At 36.9% G+C, this 22,833-nt stretch overlaps 1 protein-coding gene across 1 annotated transcript in view; it reads left to right on the forward strand.

The window, feature by feature from the left end:
- The first annotated feature begins 22,409 nt into the window (after positions 1-22,409).
- Positions 22,410-22,833, forward strand: part of LOC124633146 — a 152,094-nt gene continuing 151,670 nt past the window's right edge. Inside the window, exon 1 of the mRNA XM_047168271.1 lies at positions 22,410-22,711. The gene's annotated coding sequence lies outside the window, so the exon portion shown is untranslated. The remainder of the gene's footprint in view (positions 22,712-22,833) is intronic.

A 22,833-nucleotide genomic window follows, 5' to 3' on the forward strand; every position in this document is an offset into this window, starting at 1 on the left:
CCCGTGCATCGAAGAGCACGTTAATGTCGGTTCTGCGCCTGAACTCTCTCCAGTCGTGTCCGATTACCGTGCCATCGGGCTATGACAGTGAAGGAATAGTGAGTGCACCTGTGACAAACCAAATGTCGATGCCAGTGTCAGCCTTTTTATTGAGTACAAACCTAGCAGAGAAGACAATACTTTTAAAACCACGTTTTGTACTAAAATGGTCATGGTCCAATCCAACCATTCAGAGTTTTTGGATTCATAAGCTATGGAATATAAATACACTGCATTATGTTAGTCTCCTATTCAGCTTGAAGAATTAGCAGTTGATTTAAAATCGTTACATTATAGACTTGTACTGTTTTATGCATGAAAGTATTTGTATCTACTTGTTACAACTCCTGTAATTAAAGAAAAAACACGTGTTTGATTACTACGTCTTAGTTTTAAGATTTTGTTGGTACATTCTTTGTTAAAATATTTAAAAATGGGTAAGCAAAAGAGGTTTCTTAGATTCTGTTTGTATAGGTGACTGTATAAAGTTGGAAAATGCCATTAAAAAGCCTTTACATCCATTTGATCCCAAAGAGTAACGATGGCTGTGTACTTCTTCTTCTTTCGTGTCGATGACATGTCTTATAGTGAGACTACACTTTGTCAGCCCAATATGCCTATGCTGTCATTACTGACAACTCTCCTATTATTATTTCCTATCCTATTTATTTCAGTATTTTTTTTGTCGAACAGCTTCCACTTACAAAATTCCAATATCTTGTTTTTTGTCATCGACAAATTGAAATTTTATTGTCTTAAGAAGCGTTAAAAGGATTAAGCGATATTGATTTTTATCGAGTCTTTATTGATTGTTTTTCATCGAGCATTAATGTCGCTCAAGAGCTTTAACAACAGCATTTATTGCGAAACTTGGAAAAGTAAGGGTCTGTTCAAATTATTGATCGAAAACAAAAAAGTTTATTGAATTGGATCTTTGAATGGTATAGGAAATAAGATCATAATACAGAAGCAAATGTAGTAAAATTGCTTAACAAAGGCATGATCATATGAATTCCTCAAGTGACGGTTTGTTATATGGCAGGAGCTACGTTCTATTATAATTATAACTACAAGAAACACTGCTAGTAACTTAATAATTAGTAAATTAATGAAGAGCGCATCGGCGTAAAAAAATTCGTTCGGAAACTTTCCTACGTGTATGTTTATAAGGGTGCGTCCACATCTGGCGAATGCGCCGCGAATGCGCAGCACGCGAGCCGATCGCGAGCTGTCCGCGAGCTGCGCGCGTGCAGTCACTGCAATAGTTCGGTGCGCCTCTTTAGCGCAACTCACGCAAGGCTCGTATAGAGCGCGCGAGCGGCGCGCGAGCGGCGCGCGATCTGCGCGCAATCAGTTCTCGCCCTTACAGTTCCGTATATTGGCTCAGTACTATCGAAGATGGCAGACGTCGCGCGCCGCCTGCGCGCCGCTCGCGTGCGGCGCTTAGGTCGCGCGCGAGCTGCGCGCGGGCGGCGCAGAAGCGGCGCACGAACAAAAATGCACGCGCGCAGCTCGCGAACAGCTCGCGATCGGCTCGCGTGCTGCGCATTCGCGGCGCATTCGCCAGATGTGGACGCACCCTAATAGTGCTTACTAATAAAAAAGCAAAACATCTGACACAAAGCGCAGTTGGTAAACACAGATAAAACAACTGCAGTTTCAGGGTTACTTAAAGCTTACGATTATTTTTAGTACATAGTCCGTATTTTGGTCTTAGGTAAGGCTTTATAGTTTTATAAAAGGGTCTTTAAACAGATCACAGCGGTCTGCCAGTTGTCAGTCAAGCATTCAGTTCTTACTGTTATAGTCATCAATATACAACATGTAACGTAATTAACGCACACCCTCAAACACCCTAATTAGAATATTATGTTATAATCATAATACATACACTGAATTTTTAATTTAACATGTATATGCATTGTTATTTACTAAATTAGTTATACCAATTCTTAGAGAACTTTTTGGTCATACTACTATATACGCACGCAAATATCGCGCCGCGCGCCGCTTGACTCGACACAACATAACGAAACTACGGAAAAAGCCGACAATACACGAAGTCTTATTACTTTGAGTTACGGTCTATTTGAATTTGTTTTGACTGTACAGGGTTTATATGACAATAATTTCCGTAGTTTTAATTATTTTTGGGATAAAAAATTACCTATATTAAAAATGATATAAATCGATTCAGTAAACGATTCTGAACAAACTAATTTCAGGATGTGCGCTAATTAACCGTCAAATCCGTAGCGGACCCCAATCGGGGTCTGAACATCAATGTCACCGTAAGCTCGGTTTAGACCCCAATTGGGGTCTGCGAATCAGTCATACACTTTCCTAATTATTTACGCTCATATTTATTTTCTTTCCAATCAAACCACATTTGTGAGTACTAAATAAAATAACTAAATAAATTTAAATTATTATTACGCATTCAAACCTTTCATATTTAGCATCCCGTTAGAAATATACCTTTTTAAAATCCAATCGTAATTACCGGGAATTCTGATCGAACTCGCCATGTTTGTTTACATTAGTTGTTTTTTTAAATTTGAAGACGCATAGACAAGATGGCGACGGTGATAGAAGTTTTGCATCGAATGATCCGATTCGTTAAAATAAAGAATCGATTTAATAATTTTATATTATTTGATATTATAATATTACTAAATTGCACTTTTGTATACTTACCATAATCTGAAAATAAATTAGGAAAAGTAAAATGACTTAATTTATTTTGAAAAAAATGCTAGAAAATCAGTGGTAGAAAATACGTTGTAGCCGGAATAAAAAAAAAATCTTCGGTTTTTAGGGTTTCTGAAGACGGCAAATGAAGACTTATTCTTCGGGTGTTTTATGTGCAGGATTCCTGTAGATCTGCCAAACTTAATGGCGATTCGTTACTTCCAACTTTTTAACTGAGCGGCAAAGCTATTTGACGAGAGCCGTAGTTAGGTGTAGTTATCGCAAAATTTTATGACGATTTTATTGTTTGAAGGGGCAAATAGTTCGCTGTTCATCGAAAGCTGGTCCAAGATGGAAAGATGGCCGCCGCCGACTTATTTTTAACCGACTTCCCAAAAAGCGGAGGTTCTCAATTCGACCGTTTTTTTTTTTTTGTATGTTTGTTACGCGATTACTCAGCCATTTATTTATCGATTTTGATGATTCTTTTTTTGTTTGATAGCGTGTACTTCCGAGGTGGTCCCATTATCATTCGGTCAGGATCTGATGATGGAACCTTGAGAAATCGAGGGCGACTTTCGAAAGTTGCAGAAATACATAGGTTGAAATCTTATCACTCAGGTGTTTGCCTGGTAGCACTATTCAACAGTGAAGGCTTTGAGCTGACCTGATGATGGAGACCAGTGAAGGTCGAGGGAACTCGACAACTGAATATTTAAACTTTCTCGTGTTTGTGCTTATATTATTCGTATTTACGAGGCCTCTGCAACAGTGAAGGAGATGGAGACGAGAGAAGTACGGTTGTCGAGTTCCCTCGACCTTCTCTGGTCTCCATCATCAGGTCAGCTCCAAACCTTTACTGTCTCATAGTGTTATCAGATATACATCTGAGTGTCAAGTTATAACCTTATCTATGCTTACAATTTTCGAGAGCTGCAATCGATTTCTCAAGGTTTCCATCATCAGATCCTGGACCTAATAACAAATATGGGGAATATACCCTTTCGACCAAAAACAAACATCCAAATTGAGAACCACCTCCTTTTTGGGATTCGGTTAAAAATATTTGGTGACTTTAAAATCAATCAATTATTATGTCTCTAACCGACCACGGGACTACAGAGTCCCGGATTTTTGGAAGGCGAACGTGGGGCCGAAGCCAACACGCTGAAGCCCTTTTGAGACAACTTTAATGAAATGGTGACACAAAACCGACGATTATCCCTGTATACACTATAGAAATGTACCCAAGGACAATGCCCGGTTCTGTGCTAAACTATTGCTAACTATGGATGAAAACTACTTGGGCTATTGTGATGGGATGCTAGTGGACTAGGAATGGGGAAACTACGGGAACTATGGCACCTGCCGATAACAATGTAATATATACACGTAAAAATGGCAGGTGGAGACTCGCCACCTCACTTACTGGGCCCCCGGGAATCAGTCGCTAAATCGCAACAAGAGGGCAACAGGTACATGAGCGGCTGAAGGGTGAGGATACCTCGGCGGACTTTAAACGCAGATCACGCGCTCCCTGTGGGTCCAGCATCACCGGCCCACTCGCCACTTACCACGAGGCACCTACCCTCCGAGCGGGCTGCTAACCCTACTCTAGCGACTCCACTCTGACCGGCCGGTGAAGGCAAGCCAAGAGGCGGGAGACCTCTCCCCCGTCATGCTTCACTCCGGCAAGCCGGAGATAGGGGACAGTATACTCTCCCTGGAGCACTCGGATATATAGCCCCGCGGGGTCGCTACTCCCCGTCATCCGCCTCAGATGCCCTGCGGGGCAAATCAATCAATTATTATTATTGTTTCTCATCATCAAATAAGTACATACCTTTGGTAGTTACAAATTGCATTATATTTCAGAACACCCGCATACCCTCCGCCGAAACAAAAATGTTAGAATTGTTGAGAAATAATATAAGAATAAATTAAAATTCCGTAATAGGTAATAAAAATTCAATTAAAGTTAAAAATTATTACGAATGACGCAACACCAAAATAAATAATACATATAAAAATTTAATGCTAAAAACTTAAATATCTTTTTTCTTAACAACAAAAACAAATTGAACCTATAATTTAAAATTAATAAATAAAATTGAAATAAGTTGCTATTAAAAAATAGGTATATATAAAATTGGTATTCGATTATTTATAATAAATTTCCGATTTAGGTATCGAATGCACACCGCTGATTGAAAAAAAAAATACTCCATTCCAAACTCTACTTGTCTGTGACTTGACTGATCTTGTAAATTGTTCATTTTTATTGTGTTTTTTATGTGCTGATTTTTTAGTTATTGAACATAAATAAGTGCACGAAATGTATTACAACGGATTGAAAATGTTATAAATATGACGTTTGTGTTGTGTTTGAGAAAGTGATGCGATTACTTATTGGTAAGTTTTCACCAAATTTGAAATGCCTAACTTTTCGATAGACTTAAAAACACCGTAATTATTATCTTTTTCTGAATTAACTGACCCCATTTGACCTTTGCACGTTGTTGTCAAATAAGTGAGCTCTAAAGTTATAGTTAAAATACTTCTGATCAGGCATTACGGACTTAGAATTCATGTGTTGAAAGTTAGTACAAATTTTTGACTTCCATGTCGCGATTCAAAATATCCCGCCGAATCAACGGTAAAGTCATATGTCAAAATCTTGTCGAGCAGAGGGGTTAAGTTACATGTTGTATATGTACTACGTACTAGATAGAACGTTCCGAACAAAAAGCTTGCCACACTGAAATGCACTGCAGACTTTGCATTGCCCAAAATACAAATCAGAGCGATTTTGACACCCGCGTCAGATGGGTGTCTATGAAACGACAATTATAAAATAGAAAATACATATCAAGGTATAAACTTACACATATAAACTATTCGAGAGTCAAGTTAGTAAAATTACACACTGTTCTTGCTATTACAACGCTTGTATATCATACTTTTCATTTATAATTCAATTTTACAAATATGCATTAATTTGTTTCCCGCCATCTTGAAATTATGGATTAAGAAAATCGTGCAGAAACAGATGTGCCATAAAACTGGCAGTAGGTAAAATATCAATGAAAACAGACTTCACTTCGTCATGGTATGTTCTTACTTTCAAGAAAAAATAATATGACCTCGTATGTATTTCGCTATTGTAAAAACACTACAAGATATATCAGCGCGTTTAAATTCGCGAAAATTTGTGATAGCCCTCTTAAGAAAAAAAAAACATCGTAGTTAATATTAAAAAATCCTAAAAATAAGTTCCTGATTTTAATATATTACATGATTTTGCATTCACTTAGATATAAATAAACTTTTTGATATATTACATGATTTTGAATTCACTTAGATATAAACTTTTTGAGTAATGAAGAATGTAGGCAAAATACGAGCGAAAATATAATGTCACTTCTGCAATTAACATCAATGAGGATGACTTCATGTCACAATACGTCAACAAGATGTCAACAGACGACATAAGCGGGTAAATTATTGGTATGGATGTTCTTGTCTATTGCTAGAATATATGTCAATGGTTACAGTACATTTATAGGCCTCCAACATTACTTTTACAACCGGCGGCGACTAAACAACGTTTCTGTGCTTATGCTGAAAATTTTACATGGTAATGTTTGCAACTTAACTCTTTTTATAAGGAATAAGGTTGGTATGACCGTATAGCTAAGTAAGTAATTGTTTATTTTCGAAAATGAAAAGATTTTTCTCCAGTAAAATGGGGATTTTTTATTCTCATGCTTTAAATTCCTATAGACCTATGTTTATTCGTATCAGTAAAAAAAACAGAGTACGAACAACAAAATTCGAGTCAGCTTCATAGATAATCGTAATAATGGATAGTCACATCGAAACTTACATTCTAATCATATTTCCTTCTATCTAACTACCTCAGAAAACGTCTACGCAGATCATTAAGCAATAGTGATGGCCGCAGATGGCAAATTAGGTGCGGAACCACTTTGCTATATCTCCGGAACATCTTCGCACATATCTAAGTGTGTAGGTACATTGTCTAAAACGCTCTGTTCTGTAGTGCCAGTAATGTACCGGTATTTAACCGCTCCCGTATTTAACCCGTATTTAAATGCTTCCTTGCCGTTAGCATAAAGATGACTTTATTGAGTGTGTAGATATTTTAACTGTGAAGAGGTATCATGAACATCTTACCTATACTGAAAGAGTGTATGACACATTGTTACTTCAATTAAAAATTTTGAAAACATAAATGGCCTTACTACAAAAACTTAAACATCTGTTGAAAACTTGTCTAATAAAAATGTGGCTGCAAAACGGAACTTATTTCAACGTCATATTCTGTATTTTGTAGACAAGTGTTCAACAGACGTTTAAAAGTTTTGTAGTAAGGCTGTATGTGTTTTCATCTTAATAGTTTTCTAAATGTTTTTTTTTTTAGTTTGACTGCCATTCCTCAATTTATTTATATGGACGTCACTATTAACCTCAAACAATATTATTTCACAGACGATTGTAGGTATGGACTTAAAAACATTCTTCAACACATGCATAGAATAGTTGAGCCTGGCTTTACTTAGTAAACAAAGTTCTAATCTACGCGTGTTTGTGTGTGTTTGTGTACATCTCACTGCGATTGACTTTGAAGTTGTGAGACAAAGTCGTTGATTGCAATGCTTTCATTAGCTGCTTTATTGATTGCTTATTCTAGTGAATGGTTTATATTTTTGTGGATTTTATAGTAAACTAGCTTCTGCCAGCGACTTCGTCCGCATTAAATTCGGATTTTGTGTAAAGAGAGGAAGAAATAGGTACTACACACCAGCCAATCCAATTCTAAATCTATGCGTACCTACCACTACTTCACGTAAAAAGAAATAAAATGTAAACTATGGTATTATTGTAATAAAACGAATATTTAAACACTACCAAAATAACGAATTCTTACTTATTTTATAAAATAACAACAAAAGGAAGTTTAAAATAAATTATAAGGTTTGTTAATATCAATTATTGTCAGTCAATAAGGTTGAACTTGAACACTCTGAACGTCTATTCGCACCAATCGCATCAACAGCCAAATAATGTATGAAGCTCGCGCAGCCACCGCGCCGTGAGCCACGTCGAGCACGGCGACCGTTACACAAAAATGATCCTTATAGCATGATATTCACGCGCGATGGCTTATAACCGTATTTCATGTATAACTTTGGTTTTTGTTTACCGATTTATATGATTCTTTTTTTATTGAATAGGTAATAATGTTAACCTTTATTATTTAGTGTGAGTCAGAGTCTAAGAAACGTAATAGTAGACAAATATAATCAGAAAGCTCCGAACTACTAAGCTATCGAGACTTACACGTGTTATTGTGAGTCAACCATAAAAGGTAGACATATGCTGTCAAGGGATGTTTTTTACATAATTTTAAGAAGAACATTTCCGTCATACATGGTTTTGAGGTAGCTTTAACCATTAAGGCTGCACACGCGACGGAAGCTTAAAAAATGGAGTAACTTCTCCCGTTTTCCCAACATTTCCCCTCACTGCTCTGTTCCTATTGATCGTAGCGTGATGAAAAGTATCCTATAACCTGCCCAGGAGTATGAAGAATAATTGTACCAAGTTTCGTTAAAATCCGTCAAGTAGTTTTTGTTTCTATAACGAACATACAGACAGACAGACAGACAGACAAATATTTTACTGATTGCATTTTTGGCATCAGTATCGATCACTAATCACCCCCTGATAGTTTTTTTGGAAATATATTCAATGTACAGAATTGACCTCTCTACAGATTTATTATAAGTATAGATTAGTGGATCGCCCTCGCTTCGCTTTGGTAACAGAGTTATATTATAGCTGATATTATGAGTGTTTTTCTACTATATTATGCATGTAACCTTCCCCTTGAAAAACTATCTGATAAAAAAACGCATAAAAGTCGATTGCGTAGTTTTGAAGATTTAAGCGTACAAAGAGACATAGGGACAGAAATAGCGACTTTGGTTTATACTATGTAGTGATTCGCGAGCTTGTCTCCAAGAAACTTCTAAGATGGGATTTTAAGCAGCTGGTGCTTACTGGATAGTGGATTGCCATCATAGCTTCTCGATGTCTCAGAAAGTACGTTATGCTGATGGTCTCGCTTTTCGTGTCTTGATGACTGAAAATAAGTGTTCCTTTTGAAAAGCTGAGGTCGCTAATGAAGGCTTTGAGTGTGAAAAATTTTATAAGTACACTATAATATGTCCTGTCTGTAACTGGCTGATCAGCCTCCGTGGTCAAAATCGGCATTGGACGCAATTATTATTATCAAAGGGTGTGGCAGTCAATCTGTGTAAAATATTTAGATTGGAAACAGACCCCAGCCAGCTTAGTCGTGCAACGGCCTCCAAATGCAATCAAGGGCAAATCAAGTCCAATATTTGATTATTAATAATTTCATGAAGGACGCCAAGATTTAATGAGGTTCTTATTTATGCGGCATAAATACTTAAATGTCATTATTCTCTGAAAAAGTTATTTAACGTAGTCAAATGAATCATGTTTGAGGACATCTTAATGGAAAACTTTTGACCTAGAAAGAAAATTCAGAAATAACAGTATTGTTATTCATAAGAACTATTCAATAAACAAAAATATATAGATTTGAATGTGTATGTATTTCTATATCGTGCTGCAAACGCAGCAATCACTAGCCAACCTTGTAATTAATGGAAAAGGACATTGACCTCTTAGCAATGAATAGTTCATAAACAAAGATCGTGATTAGTGACTATTCGAGAATTGTTATTAAGACTTGCTCGACTCATACTTGTATATGTATAGAACATAGTTTATTTACCTTTAATAATATTTAATTGATCACAATTCCAAAATGCCAAATATTTAAACCACAACAGCGCGTTTCTATTTTTAAACAAACCAAATCCTTGCTACAACTTAAGCAAGTAAAATACAACAGAAAAAGGCACAAAGAAAACAATATCGTTACCTTTTCATAATACCAGGAGTTTATAAAAAGGAAGAGCCAACTCTGAACTGAAACAATTTGGTGTCGACATGAATTTAGTCCCGAGGGGATTGCGTCCAACACTCAGACAGTACCCCGAGTGTTTCTCAGTGTTGCCTGTAATTATTATTAGAATAGCAACATTGTCCTCCCTTGTAGTGTACACTGTAAGATTTATGATGACAAGTGTTGTTGATGCGTTACTACAATAACTTGTTACGTGATTAAAATTGTGTTAGGTGTCAGTCAAGTTTAATCGATCTAGGACTTAAAATTATGTTGATACAACACATTTTTTCTGAGCTACTTGTTAAAAAATAAATTGTTCGGATACAAGTTGGCTTTTTCAGCATAATGATGACTATCAAAAGATGAAAATCATTTTATTTTTAACTACTATATAAAAAACACCAATCATCTCGATTTTGTATTCATAAGCCCAATATGGAAAACTTCAGACGCATTAATTTTGTTTTGAAATATATTCAAGAGAGCGAGAAATATTCTTTGAGATATTATGTTCTAGCAAACTAGCCAAGATTTACTCGTAATATAATGGGAACCGCTAAGAATATGGAATGCATTTCATTCGCAGAATATATTTTGCTTACGAACGAATTCAAAGTTCGCCTCAGACTCTTCGTTCCTATTGTTCGGGAAGGGAATTCAAGAATACGAAGTATAGCCGTCCGAGTCCATCTCATGTTATTCCAATGAACCTAACTTATAACGCAATGCAATAAAATTGATGAGGGCGACGTTGCTTTTGAAAATATACGAGGTTCCACGTCAAGGATTGGTTGCATTCTGATTGAGGTACTGAGAAAAAGTCAAACTTAGATTTTTTTAACATATGTAAGTTAATACTTTATGTCAATATCGTTTTTGCTCAGGGTAACAGTGTAAATGATGGAAGGATCGATTTAAAACTGGAGCAGTTCTTTCGAAGTATCGGTTTTGTACAGTCTTCGACTGCATATTTTCTGCTGACGAAGGAACTTTTGAATTACTACATTTGAATTTCTTGTAATTTGAAGCTGCAACTGTTTTTTTTTCCATAGCTACTTAGGGATAATCAGGTCTTCTTTGGAATAATTTTGGCTATAGTTGAAAAGAAAATACATATATGTATTCGTAGGTATCTAAACTAAGAAGTACTTTATGCAATATTGGCTTTATTTAAGCTTACGCGGTAACACGTAAAGGTAGTCAAACGTAATGTTATTTCATTAATAGGATTCTTACGTAAGGCTTCTGTTCAATAGTTCGTATTGTTTTGTTTCCGTATATGGAACGATAACTATTCTTTTTTTCTGGTTAATTTAATGGCTTCATGAATTAAGTTTCATTTGTGGCCGTAAAACTAAACTTTAGAATGAGAGAATGCGTGCTCTTTTATGATGATGGTGTAGCTTCAGGCGATGGGAATTTTCAAACAAATAGATTCTTATCAAACGGATCAAAATCTTGACGTGTCGAGTTGACGACATAATAAATGTTAAAATTTTGAGTTTCACCAACTGAACACATTCGTGGTGAGTTAAGTGTGTCGAGATGACGAATAACCATGTAACCTAAGAAAGTCATGTATTTTCGTCTCCGTAGACCACGTGTGATACCAAATAAACTATGGCCCTATAGAAAAATAAAATAAAAATGTAAATATAATTTAAACAATGGGCACCAATTGTCGTCGGGAAATCTGAAAAATTTGCGAGTCGTTTTGCAAAGAATTATAACAATGTCATTTGTTTCTCCTCATTTGTTAACTTCACAGGTGATTGCGGAAGTTTTGAGTTTGTTTCGTGCCTTAATGGATCCGACCCAGTTCGAGTTGTTAAAAATTGTAATTATTTGTTAAATAACGCCTATTATTCAACTCGGCGTTCTCTAGAGTCTTGGCTAATGTTTTTGTATAGAGGTCAGGCGTCTCCTGGGTATAAAGTCCATTATGAATTTTATTTTGATTAGTAAAAAATTCAAAATCTGCTCTTACTTCCATCTAATTCAACAAACCAAATGTCACTATTAGTATGTTACCCGCGACATCACTTAAATCTTGTTTAATGAGCACAATTCAGGCGTTCATTTATATTTAGGTAACAGAACATTACGTGGTTGGAAACAGTGAAGTCCATTCGCGGTGGCAAATGACCCATATTCAGCAGACTAGTTTAAAACGCTACAGCTTTTATTTATGATGTTGAACAATGTGTTTGCTCGTTCGTATGCTTAGTTCCTGAACATATGATGCTCGTTGCGCTTCATAAAAGCCTTGTTTGCTCATTCCATGCTATTTGTTACGCTTACGTCCCGGTAAATAGCTAAATGCTGTCTGGGAATTCGAAGCTTTGTTTTGCGAAAAAGCTTGTAATTAAATAGTTGGAAGTTGGATCATATTTTGATTTAATTGTAAATGTTTTCCTTGCTTTAAAGACCTTTTAGACAGTGCAGTATCAAAGGAAGCTAGCATTGCTGCAGCTGTTTATTGCTTGTTGGTATTGCACTGTAATTGGACACAATCCCCGGCAATAACCGGCATAACGAACTAAGGATGTCAAGTAAACGCACTTCCCCGTCGCGCCGAGTTTTCCCTCGTAACGTCAACGCAGCGTTTTGTCTGGTGTTTGACATCGATCTGCGGTGTCGCCTAACATCTCCGCTGACGGTACAAAAATAACAATTGCATAAAAGAAGGGGAACTGCTCCCCTCCCCGAAAAGTTCTTTGTTCGCGGGATATTGCTCGATGCACCGCTTGCCTTATTATCAACAAAAGAATTTACGAATTTCCTTCCTCGTGTATTTGTTTAGGAACTAATGGAGGAAACCCTTCTTCAAAATTTTTACGTGAATGAGAAAAATGCAGAAGAAAGTAAAAGTGACTGGTTGCCATGGTAACACCCCTGTGCGCGAATTCTAGTTACATAATTAGATTAGCTCCGAAAGGATTATATGAATTAAAATTAACGGATAATGCCTTGTTGAACAAGTTTTTTGAAATGAGATTAAAAAGGGTGGAACGAAAGTATGTTCTCATTTTGCAAGTCATAAATATTGTGCTCTTTAAATAGGGGTTTTATTTGCGTGGTGTTTGGTTTACCCGGGTTATGGTTAGGAAAATATAAGTATAGATAAATGTAGGCAGAGAATAAACATAATTATTTTGTAAATCCGTTTTCTGCTTGTTCTTGATGTTCTACAAATATGATATATCGTAGAATTAAAACAAAGCTGTGTTTCGGACGGCACGTTAAACTGTAGGTCCCGGCTGTCATTGAACATCCTTGACAGTCGTTACGTCTAGTTAGAACCCAGGAAGTCTGACACCAGTCTAACCAAGGGGTATTGGGTTGCCCAGGTAACTGGGTTGAGGAGATCAGATAGGCAGTCGCTTCTTGTAAAGCACTAGTACTCAGCTGAATCCGGTTAGACTGGAAGCCGACCCCAACATAGTTGGGAAAAGGCTCGGAGGATGATGATGTATATATGATTGATGATATATATGTAATTAAAACAAAGCAGACCATATCACAATATTATATATTTTACACACGAATGAAACCTCGGGAAACGGCTGGTAGTCAATAAAGAGTAATAGTGAACAGTCTTTAGTATGAAGACTGTGAGTACGTACACTGTTATACTGCAATGGGCAACCACGGTATAAATAAATGTGGAGCTGTATATTCATCTAATTCTATTTTTAAAATACATAGTATTAAACAACTCTAAGTGTAGGACTCACAAAAGTAAACAACTGTTTCTACTAGCTGTTCTCAGTTCGTTGCCTTCGGCGGTGATTTTGTATCAATAGCATTCAATACTAACCTACACAATTGCTGTGATATTTTACCCATTTGCGATACAAATACAAACATATACCTACAAATGTATATGTATATCGTAGCTTTACCATACTCTTTGCTTCTTAATAGTATTAGCAGAGCTTTCTAGAAATACGTGGTCTGAAAATTCAATGAGATGATATTTTGCATTAGATGAGCTTTGAATAAAATTAGTTGCTTTCCGATTCTACGGATGGATTGGAGTATATTAGTTTTGCTTTGTACATAATATTATTTTTGGATGCATTTGCTGTCTGGATTCTTGAAGTCAATATGTTTACTTGTAATTTAAAAAAAAAATACAGATTAAGAACGTCAATGCTGTTGAACAAACAATCGTCATTAGGTACACATATACATACGAAAACATATTCTGAATTCCTTAAATACTTCATGGAACTATTTAAGCTTCTATGAATTTCCAAAAGTCCCCTCAAAAGCGTTGCAGTGATTCGCGACTTTGTTGCACAAAGACTCGCTCACTGGATGCTTATCTTATGACGTATTAATGATGTGTGCTCAAGGTAAGTCTGAAGCCCAGCTGTGGGAAGATGATGTCCTCCTAGCCGATTATCGGCTACGGCGGCTGTTCTCATGTAAGGAGATTAGCCAACTGCGCAGGACATATTATAGTGCACAAGCATTTGCGCCGACACAGGTGCACTCCCTATTCCTTCACTCTCATAGCCCGATGGGACGGCAATCCGACACGACCGGAAAGAGATCAGGCGCAGGACCGACATTTACGTGCTCTCCGATGCACGGGTGAATCAATCACCAACTTCCAGGCTTCGGGCTGCTTTGTGAAAGTCTTCTAAAACCCACAAAGCGATTTCGGCCCGACTCGGGAATCGAACCCGAGACCTCGTGCTCAGCAGCCACACTTGCGACCACTAGACCAACGAGGCAGTTAGTGTGGGAAGATAAAACTTGATTGATGATAATATTTGTGTGAATTTAAAAGATTTTGAAATTGAGGGGGCACTTGATCCCTACGTATGCTTTTTTGGATATCACCATAGCATAACATTACATTGGATGATCTAGCACAACTTGGTCTGGAGGGTAAAAAAATAGATTTGAGTCATATGACATATCCAATTTTTTAATCCAGTGACTGGTTTGATAGGTAGTGAAGTAGAGAAACAAGTAAATTAAATCTTCTAGTCTTTCTATCTTAATAGGATACTTATCTGTTAATGAGTTGTACGCTAAAATTGAACCGCGTAATTAGCCACTACCTATGTATATGCACTCAGGCTTGTCGGGCTTTGTCGCCTGACGTGTCGGGCTATGTCATACGAGGTATACAAATTTATTGAAGGTAGTGTACTACTGAAAGTTTGTGATTAGTGTTGGCAAAATATATTTATGGACTGCAACAAAGCATGTGGCATATTTTTATTTTATAAGTCTGTTTAAAAAAAAAAACATTTCAAAATTCTAAATGGAATGCTATAAAACTCGTCATTAAATAGATTCACCATGTTGCATCAGAATAATGAAGCACACTCATATGTAAGTATCGCAGGACATTTCAACCATCCCCGTAGTTTTAGATACAAATATTGAACAATACTCTGCAGTCGTATTTAAGCAGTGGAAACAACCCAAACAACCTTCTCCCTTCGCAGCCTGTGGCGTGGCAATCAAGGTCTAACAATGAGTCAGCCCAGCCACGTGGTACAAATGCACCTCAGAGCAAATGTTAAACTAGCTGCGTTTTACTCACAGACTGTTTTATTGCACTTGCCTTACTCAAATTCTACGTAGCAATTGTTGGAGCAGTCATTTTGTGTGTTTCGGTTGCAGTTTGTAGAACAGAGAATCCAAATACCTGTATACGGAAATTGTTTTCGTAACTTCATTATAAAGCCTTCGCTGAGTTACTTCTATTTCACTTTCGACCCACGACAAAACGTCACTCTCGAATTATTTCAATAAATTAGTTAAAAGCATCTCAAAATATACTTTCCTTATGCCACCAGTTACGTAGGCATATTATTAACGATATTGTTCCTAAAATTCATCTGCCAATTTGTAATCGAGTTAAACGCTGAAACACAATAGCTAAAAGGTAGGCGGAACCCAATTTAGAAAGTTTTCACCTTCTTCAAACCCTTTTTACCTTTATTATATTCGGATGCTATTGGAAAAAGTCGATACAAATTAGATAGCCGCGATTCTGCTCCTAAGGACCGTATTAAAAGTTTTGCTTGAAGACAAATTATAAGTTTATTGGAATTTGTTTAATATTTTATTGAGTTATAAATTGGAAAAAGATCAAACCTCTTAACGCCTACAGATACCAATATTTCGAAACAGGGATAAGTAGAAGAAAAATAAGAAAAGTACGCTAAGGAGAAATTAAGAAAGTTTGAGTTGATTTCATGTAGGTAGTATGTATTTGTTGGTGAAAAAAGATTCTTCTGCTAGTTTCCCCACTCGTTCAAGCCCACTACAGAAATAACAATAAAGAAAATGTCCCCGGTCTTTATCAAATAGTGGCTCCCTTACTCCCTATCTCCACTTATTACCTCGATGCACCCCTGTATCGATACATTTCGGACAACACTAATGTAGATATACTCGTAATTCACTGCCGATAATTGGACATCAATTTGCACCCCAGCTCATCTCGATAATTTTGTTGCGAAACGGAAAGCATTTTGTTTGGAAACAAAATATAAATGTTTTGCACTTACTAGTGCTAACGGTAGCTCCCGTATGGGGTGAGCAGTGGTTGCGGTTTTAATGAAGGCGGTACAGTCACGTTTGATATAGCAAATAGTTGCATTGATTTTGTGGCTTATGCGGTTCTCATTTGGATTTGTATGTCGATACTGAAAAACTTTTATTGATTTATCTGTAGTCTGTCATTAATAAGGTACCAGCTTTCCAGTTGATAGTTTGTAGGAGGGCACTTATGTACTACTTCGGAATACTATAATTGTCGAGCCAGTGATGCTACCTTCTTTTCTGATCGTCGACATTAAATAAAAGAAGATCTCCTGGCCAGGCGTCGCGTAGTCGCGTCATGACACTGTGTCCAAGCAGTTACTCGACTTTTGTATGAGTTAGACGTCTTGTAGATGTGTTATAGTTTTGTGTTAACCACTTTGTACCATTTATCGTTATGATATTCGAATATCAGGAGTCAATATTATCGGTGCGGTATCTGTATCCGCGAGAGCGTGCGTAGGTTTCCCGCTTGCGGTCTCGATTTCCTGCGAAACAGGAAATTTCCGAACGTCCGTTCAGAAACAGCGAATTCCAAGTTATTCTGCTATTTACTGGTTAACGTCAACTTTTTATTACGGAAGTGTTTTGTAAGAAATGTTAAACACCTAATAGTTTTTGCTTAAATACGTGTGGTGTTTGCAAAATATAAGTCATTCCTCGTTTCACCCAACTTAAGACTCTATTAACTACTCATATTATTCTTGTGTTCAGCCGAAAATAAGTAATATTTTTTCGCCTCAGTACACATGAAGTAAACGGTGTAAGTTGGGTACAGTAAACATATTGTGGGAGACCGGAGCCTAAGCTAAGCTTAGCTCTAGCTAATAGTGGTCGGGAATCATGCGAACAGTAAACTTATATATTGTTTGGATACAATGCTACTTAGTATGGTTAGTAAGCATTGTGTGTCGATGAGTGGGTGTTTGACTATGTGGGCTTATTTACTGAGGATTTATTTATATTAGGTATAGATATGAACATATTCAAATGGATAATAATAATGGTTCCAAAAAACAAATTAATCTCCAGCGATCTGTGGCCGACTATTATTCTTATTAACCAGCGTTATAATGAATTACCGACAAAAAATCCAAAACATAAACGACAAAAAATATCAATTTTAACTACAAATATGAGCACGTTCAAATAACTTTTTCTCCTAAAAAAAATTCGATCTTCGAGTAATAAAACTAAAGTTCCGACTAGAATACTGAACTTCCGACAAAATTACTAAGTTACCGACAACAGAGGTTTTGACAAAATAATCATATTTTTGCAACTTGCATGAACTGTTATGATTTCTATTGTTGGTTATTAAATTTATTTTTTAACTCTCAATAATAATGAAAATACCTCAACAGTTTGGCACACGCGATCGGGTTCGGGTCGCGTTCGGCTGTTTGAACTGTCTGAAAGTTGGGTGTTGATCAAATGCCTACAACTTTCGAAGGTTGCCCTTGATTTCTCAGGGTTTCCATCATCAGATCCTGACCTGATGACTATGGGACCATCTGGCAGCTATTCCGCGTCGAACAAAAAATCACGTAAATCGGTCCATAAACCTCGGCGTAATCGATGTAGGTACATAGAAAAAAAAAACATACCGGCCGAATTGAGAACCTCCTCCTTTTTGGGAAGTCGGTTAAAAAAAACATACCGGCCGAATTGAGAACTTCCTCTTTTTTCGGAAGTCGGTTAAAAATATTCTAGGAAACCAAATCTACTTGGTTTTAGATTAAAACGTAAATACTACTTTAATTCTAACTTTTTCCTGAACCTGAAATAAGTACCGATATCGAAGCATACCCGTAGTAAGTAAAATTCATGATATATGAAGCAAGTAAAAGTTTTATTACAAGTACATTTTATATTTTTTAAAAGTAGTGTTTAACCACTGAGAATAATATTTTCAGTATAATGTTAAGTTTAAATGGCACCAAGTCTATGAAATATGAAAGGTAATTTATGAATTAATAGTAGGCAAGTAAAGATTAAAAATTACAAGGCATAGTTTTCAGTAGAACGTAATTTATACTGGTAGAAAAGTATTATAGCAACAAACAGTGATGTTTATTTTTCGAAGACTTTAGTATCTCATTCGGTCGTTTCATAATTTTTATTCGGAAAAAAGTAAAAGTCAGTATTTTAGTCAGTAGCTTTAGTATTTTGAGTAAGGGCAATTCTTATTTTTTTGTCGGAGCTTTTATTACTAGCCTATTCAAATTAGTAATTAGTAAAAAGTGCCTATATAACCAATGTAGCATATTACATCTACAAAATTGATTTTAGAAAGAAAAAAATCCAGACGAAATTATAGGAAAGAAGATCATTTTGTTAACGAGATCATGATAAGCCTCTTTATGCAAAAGACAGTAGCAGTTGGCAGTCGACCAAACAAAAAATATGCAGGAAGTCTGGGATTGGATATCTATGATTCAGCGATAGGTTAGTACAGTTGTCAGCTTGTGTTCTAACAAGTATTTATTTCCTCTGAAAAATCTTGAATGCACGCAAGTAGACGACTCGTACCGACGCGTGGATAATATTTGTGGGTGATTTTTTTTCAATCTCGTTAAACTTTAATAAGTTTGCTAATTTTATAACGTTCTTTACTAGTGAACACACCAAAATGCAAAATTACTCTTAAAAAAATATTAGACAACATTACACTTAGCTACCTGCGCAAGTTTAATTTCATAAACCGAAGCTACACTTAACTTTATAAACCAGTACCTATTAACCTAACATAGTTATAATGCTTTTTGAATTATTTTTCCCGTGCTTATCCCGGGACACGTCTACACGAGTTTGCCGGTAACGCCTCAGGCTGTGCTTTCCACTTTTTGATTTTATTCCCAGGAACTTACACTCACTTTGCATTTTCTTTCTTTTTAAAGAAGGTTGATATTGTGATTGTGGTGCCAGACATACGACACATACCTACGTATATGCTGTACCTACATTTTATTTAGTTAGATAACTTTTGAATATTTACATTTTATTAAAAACTATACTAGTAAAGACCTAAAACTGAATAGCATAAATTTCGTCCCTATCGCTGTCGACTGGGAGCGTGCCCAAGAGGCAAACATCATTACCTTATATTAACATTATATTTATATTTGTACATTTAAAAATAACTCCAAAAAATCCATTACACTCCATTTACATATAGCATTGTTTTTAACATTACAGATATTTTTAAATGCAAATAAATAATATGGAAATGCTGTACCAAATGCTAGCAATTTCATTAAGTTTTATTTTGACAAGCGAGCGAGATCATCTGTATCGTAACATGAATAATTTTGACGTTATATGTCTGTCGCATTGAAAATGCGGATTTTGAACCGAAAATACGACGACTGTACTTGTGAAACTTTGGTATATTTTGTAGTAATTGCGTTTTGCATGAATTGAATATACGAATATGCATTAATTAGAGAGCATTTCATTGGTTTGAATGGATACACATTATAGTCTTGAGTTTGAGTTTCAGGTCTTATCAGAACTTAATTTAGAAGCCTGCATCAAGAAACTGTTAAGTACAAAGAAACTTTATTACTGATCAGAACTTAACAAATTGATATGAACTAGGAAAATTGGCTTTTGCTATTAAATCTCAAGAAGGTCAAAACAACTCGTATCTCTCGTAGAATGCGTATTACGAATAATATTTTAGTCTCCGGATTATTCCCTCTAATAACGCCATAGTCGTAAATTGACGCGGAATCTGAGCCTTATTAAACTGTCTTGTAAATCGCGTTCGCACTGTACAAAGTGCTGATCACATAAAAAATAACAGGGCTATAAAACCGGCGTGCCTCCGTAGCCGGCGCTCGTATAATCAGACAAATATATCAGGATAACTATTGATTTCTTGTCTTATATTCGGAAGGGTGAAGTGAATATTTTTGTATCTTTTTAATTCGCTGGTTTGTTATCCTTGTGTTTTTCTCTTCTATTCTTAATGCGTGATTCAGTATTGTATTCCTCTGGATAGATAGAACAATAATAGCGATCTAGAAATACCTGCGTAGTTATTTGCCAGGAAAAAAAAATACACTGAACTCTTTACGCATAATAGAAATTCCATTTGTTTATTAACCACACATTTTATTCAACATCAATTTCATCATCAGCCTATCGCAGTCCACTGCTGGACATAGGCCTCCCCAAGTGCACGCCACTAAGATCTATTTTCGGCTTCTCGCATCCAGCTCCTGCCAGCCGCTGATGAATACACAACACGCTGATGATACACCGAAATCAAGTTTTCCATTATTGTTATTGATACTATATTCAATTCACGTTTCATTTCGTGTTATCAGTTCAGTGGTTCGTTCATACAATATAGCGGTGCTTGAGGGAATTTTATTGGTTTCGCGGGAAGTATGAGCAGCACTTGTGGTGATACCGTCAGTCATCTGAGAGCCGGTCGCACGAGACTTACGGGGATGGCAGCGCAACCCTAGTCGCTTAGGCTGCTCGCAAACGAACCGATCAAACTAATCCAACTATCCTGTCTATTGAGATTGAAATGTAAAAGTGTAGGATTTTCTGGTATTTAAATAAGATTTATCGCTATTTATCATAATTGTTTGTGTCTTTGTTTATTGTTGTAACTCATACTGGAATGATTAGTTTTCGCTCTCAACTCTTCTGTTGTTATTTGGAAATGCTAGAGTTAGATTAGCCTTTATACTTCGTTAGTTGGATGTGTTTTTTTTAAACATTATATATAAATGCTTGCGTATCCTAAAAATAGTTTCACTATCACAGTACAGGGGTGAACCGAAGTAATTAAATTTGGCTCAGCAGCGCATGACCAATGCTGTGCTCTGAATCTGGCACGCTGACTTTCTTTCATTATCGTCTCAGATTAATATCTTAGATGGTTACAATTGCCTTACATGGTCTGATGATTGAAGTATGCATAACTAAATTGCACCATAAGATACGGTTATCTTTATGAAATATTGACGAGACGAAGACATGATAAATGACTTACGGCGTATCTATTGTGTGGCAATTTTTCTTGTGAATGTCAATTTCGTGATGCAGTTTGTCACGTGTATTCATCCTAATGTTAGGGGCGCGCCTCGCTGACCCACTTCGGGACCGTGGCGGGATCACTCGAAAGGGTTTACGGTTTCAATATTTGGAAGCCTTCGCATATATGCGCACTTTACATGTCTTATATAATGCACTTCGTTTCAAGTTACGCCGACTTTTATGAAGTAAACAACGCAATTTATGTTCACGACCTATTTTTAACTGCAAAAAGATTAGTCGCAGCCTTGCGTAACACCCGACAGCCTTCACAAGGTAGTCTAATCTGGTTCAGAGGGCTGGTATCCAATTTGCCGCCATGTTATTGTGGGGCTTCGACCGCAGCTCGCGTAATTGACACCGAAAGTAAAACCGCAACTTATAAATCGGGAAACGTAACCTAGACGACAACCGCACGGCGCAAAAACCACCTGCGAAATTACGACACGTACCACCGCCACGACAATCGCCGGCCGGCAACCAATCTACTCGATGCTTTATTATTATAGTCCCGGCTTCCAATAAAAATAACGTAATTTACCATCCGAATAGAGCGGTCTTATAGGTTTAGTTTAGAAAGTTGGCATCTTGTCCATAGCGGTTATTCCGCGTTCCCTACATAGACTATCAGGCTGCAGGTTGTACAAAAAGAAGGCTCTATTTAACGGGAACTGATTCGGTAAAAAGCGCTCTGTGAGCTCCATGACGAAGAACCGGATTACTATGGCCGGGCCGCAAAACAAATCCACTACGATTTACGTACCGTAAACTCGTTACGCGTTTGGAACGAGACGCGTTCGTGGTGGCGTGTTCAGTTGGAATTTGTTTCTTGTTGTGAGTATCGGAGAGTTGAGATCGCGTGTCGCGGGGTGCGTTAAGTACCGCCGGGCGGCGAGAGAGAGGCGAGCTTACACTCTATGGAGAGGTTCGCAGGTTCATTCGGAGGAAGTGTCGTTATCACAGTCGCTGTTCGGCGTTCGGACGGCGTGGTTCGTTGCGGGCGGTCTGCGTACTCGCTGCGTCGGCACTCACTTCGGCAGAAGTTTTGCGGAGATCGCGCTCTGATATTGCATCGGCTGCGGCCTTTCCCGGCTCGTGACTGATCATAGACGCTTTATAGAAAGTGAAACTGTATGCTTGAGACGTGACAATTGATAGTGCAAGGACGTATCTAAACTTTGTGTTGGATTAAGTGCTTGAAGTGGGACAAGTCGGTTTTCAAGTGAAAATCGAATTTTTCCGGGACTCGTTTCGATATCAGCGCAGTTTTGTCAATTAAACTGTGTCTAGATTATTGAAGCGTTGCAGGCTTTTCCATAAACGGTAAGTAAAAATGATTCAATATTCAGAAATGGAGATTAGATTAATATTGCTCCTAAAAGCTATTCAGAAAACTTTACACAAGTCTTGAATTAAAAAAGTTATTTAAGAAATGTCTTCAGTTC

This window comes from Helicoverpa zea, chromosome 9 (genome assembly GCF_022581195.2).
Source record: "Helicoverpa zea isolate HzStark_Cry1AcR chromosome 9, ilHelZeax1.1, whole genome shotgun sequence".
In the NCBI taxonomy this organism is placed as follows: domain Eukaryota; kingdom Metazoa; phylum Arthropoda; class Insecta; order Lepidoptera; family Noctuidae; genus Helicoverpa; species Helicoverpa zea.